The sequence below is a fragment of the Camelina sativa genome, chromosome 12, assembly GCF_000633955.1.
Source record: "Camelina sativa cultivar DH55 chromosome 12, Cs, whole genome shotgun sequence".
NCBI classification, from domain to species: Eukaryota; Viridiplantae; Streptophyta; class Magnoliopsida; order Brassicales; family Brassicaceae; genus Camelina; species Camelina sativa.
In genome coordinates this window covers 33,041,281-33,044,737 of record NC_025696.1, presented here as the reverse complement: position 1 = coordinate 33,044,737, position 3,457 = coordinate 33,041,281, and positions in this window count along the sequence as shown.

Sequence of the window (3,457 nt, the reverse complement as noted above, 5' to 3'; positions counted from 1 at the left end):
GCAACTACCACATTCGGTCACACAAACGTCGCTAATATACGACTATAATAACTAGTCCTAAATCAGTCGCAAATACGCGACCATGTTGCGACCAACAAATTTTGCGACCGTTTTTTAGCGACCATCGCAAATAGTTGCGAAGTGGTCGCAAAACCCTTTTTTGCGACCATTGAGCGACTATTACGGGTGTCGCAAATGGCATGTTTTCTTGTAGTGCGCACAGCAGTAAACACCCTACTTCTAGAAAAATCAATAGGCAAAACAAACTAGATCAACATAACGAGACGCTACTGCTAGAACCTGTTTTAGGTTAAGGTTTCTTGAGTAAGAAGAACCTCCACCAGTACATACCTTCTCCTTTCTCTACGCTCTTGACGAAGACAGTTCCTTTTGTGCTTTTAAATTGAATTAGTCTCCTGTAATCTCACGAGCATATATTATACATTTTGAGTTTTCCAAATTAAATAATCAATTTCCTTAATTATCTAATAAGGAATATAAGTAATTGCCATAATTTTTTTTTTGTCAACCTTTTTTTTTTTTGAATTTAATGTTAAGTTATATTCAAAAGAAAAATAAACCTTTTACAAAGCTTTTTAAAGCAGTTTAGAAATTGTGTTTAGAAATCATAGATTGATAAAACTCTAATTAGTAAAAACGTGCAGCAAACCAGACTTGAATGGGATCGCCTGCATCTTTAAATGTACTTAACCGGTTGCGGATAGTTTTGTCTATCATCTTCACTAGCTGATCCTCTGTGGAAGGCTGCTCACCATGTTGGCGGGTGTTTCTCTCCATCCAAATGGAGTGAGTCGCGGCCTGAAAAGCATATTTCACTATGAACCGTGTGGTCTTGTCCAGTGCTTGCCCATCGAGTAACATCAGTATGTCATGCCACTGACTAACAAACTTGTCCGAGACTAGATGTTGAACTAATGCCTCCCAAACTCTACGAGAGTAAGGACAGTTGAAAAAGAGATGATCTCTGGATTCCATAGGGTGCCTGCAGAACACACAACTTGTGTTGATAGATGAGTTCCATTTGATCATACGATCTCCTGTGGAGAGTCTGTTTTTTGCGGCTAGCCATGTGAGAAAAGCAAACTTAGGGGTGGCGTAGGGGAACCAGATCACTTGGTAGCCTTCCATGATCGGGTTTGGGGAACATATGTGGTGCCATGTTGTTTTCGTGTTGAACTTGCGTATGTAGGAATCATTCTTCCCCTTCCACAAAGCAATATCCTGGAGATCAGGAACTCTGGTGAGGCGGCATTTCTGAATCTCCGCTTCAACAGACTGTAACAGAGCAGACCTGCGAGTTCTCCTGCTGTTTCGGTCCATAGCCTCAGCCAATGTACTATGTAATGGAATGCCGAGATCAATACAACCTCTTGGGCCAACTACATCATACAAGCAGCCAAGAGTACACCACTGATCAAACCAGAAAGACGTGGTTAGTCCATTGTGTACCTCCACCCGGTGAAACTGTTTTGCTAATACCCTGTATTTAAGTAACTTCTTCCAAATCCAGGATCCAGAAGCAGAGTTTTCAGACTCTGACCAGAGAGAACCACTACGGATGAGATATCTGTTCACCCAGTCTACCCAAAGGGAGCCTCTTGCAGAAACAATGCGCCAGATTAACTTTAACATACTGACCTTATTAGCTTCTGTTAACGATCTTAAGCCCAAACCTCCCTCTTGTCGAGGACGACAAACTTCAGACCAGGCCACCTTCGACTTGTTTGTGTTCAGTGAGGGACCAGACCACAAGAAAGCTGCACATAACTGGTCAATCTCCTTAATACAAGCTTTAGGCAAGCGGAAAGCAGAGATCCAGAAATTTGTAATACTGAAAATAACCGAGCTGAGGAGCTGGAGACGACCTGCAAAAGAGAGAGCTCTAGCAGTCCATGAGTTTATCTTCTTTCGAATAATTTCAATGAGTGGGCGGTAGTCGTGAGCAGACATGCATTTCGGTGATAGCGACAACCCAAGATATCTGACCGGTAAAGAACCAGACTCAAAAAGGAATTGATGAAGAATATCATCTTTTTGTTGTTGAGAAACCCCAGCCGTATAGATGGTAGATTTCTCAAGACTAACTTTCATACCGGAATGAGTAGCAAAGTCATCAAAAACCCACAAAACTCCAGTCACAGAGGGTTTGTTACCGTCGAAAAAAACCAAGAGATCGTCTGCAAAGCACAGGTGAGTGAGTTGCAGGTGCTTACAAGAAGGGTGATAACCAAAAACATTGTTTGTAGCAGCCTTGTCCAACAGTCTTGATAAGACATTCATATAGATAACAAACAGATAGGGGCTGAGCGAACAGCCCTGTCTTAAACGCCTCTTACTCCCAAAATATCCAGCTAGTTCCCCGTTTACTTGAACTGAGAAAGAAGCACTAGAGATACAAGTCTTAATCCAAAGAACAAACTGCTCCGGAAAGTCTAGAGCCCTCAATGTGTTCAGCAAAAAATTCCACTGGACTGAATCAAAGGCTTTAGATATGTCGATCTTTAAAGCACAGCGTGGAGTGACTGTGTCTTTATGGTAGTCTTTGATGACTTCAGTAGCAAGGAGGATATTTTCCATAAGTAAACGATCCTTAACAAAAGCGGATTGGCTAGGATAGATAAACTTGGGTAAGATCAGTTTAAGTCTCTTAGCAAGAATCTTTGAAATGACCTTGTAGATAACATTGCAGCATGATATTGGTCGATAATCCTTCATTACCTGTGCTTTTTTCTTCTTGGGGATGAGAGCTAATATGGTGGAGTTAACTCCTTTAGGTAGAAAACCTGTACGGGAGAAGGATTGGATGGCAACCAGAAAATCATCACCCACAATTGCCCAAGATTCTTTAAAAAACTCAGCATTAAACCCATCGGGACCCGGGGATTTGAAGTTAGGCATCGCAAAGAGTACTCGCTTCACCTCCTCCCTCGTAACCTCGTGTGTAAGGAGAGCCTTATCACTATCAGCACACCTGAAGTCTAAGATGGTTTCGAGCTCCTCTTTTTTTTGTCAACCTTAGCCAAATGGACTAATTTGAAGAGGAAATTGCACAAAGATTTGTGAAAAGCGTTAGAGCTTCATAAAGAGTTTAGGTAAGCTTCAAATGCCAAAACATAAATATTCTAACACAGAGATGCACTACAAGAAAACAGCCCATAGCCGACTACATTTTACGACTATTTTTCAGTCGCTAAATTTAGCGACTATTTGGTTACTCCGTTACGACTATTTTACGACTAAATAAAAATGATCGTACAGTAGTCGCTAAAGTGCGACAAAATTCAGTAGTCGTAAAAATAGTTGCCATTTAACGACTACGTTACGACTAATATGTAAAATTATAAACGCAGTCGTAACCTTGTCGTTATGTAGTCCCTCAGTTACGACTATCTAGGTAGACGCATACAAGTCACCAAATTAGGCGACTATATTACGA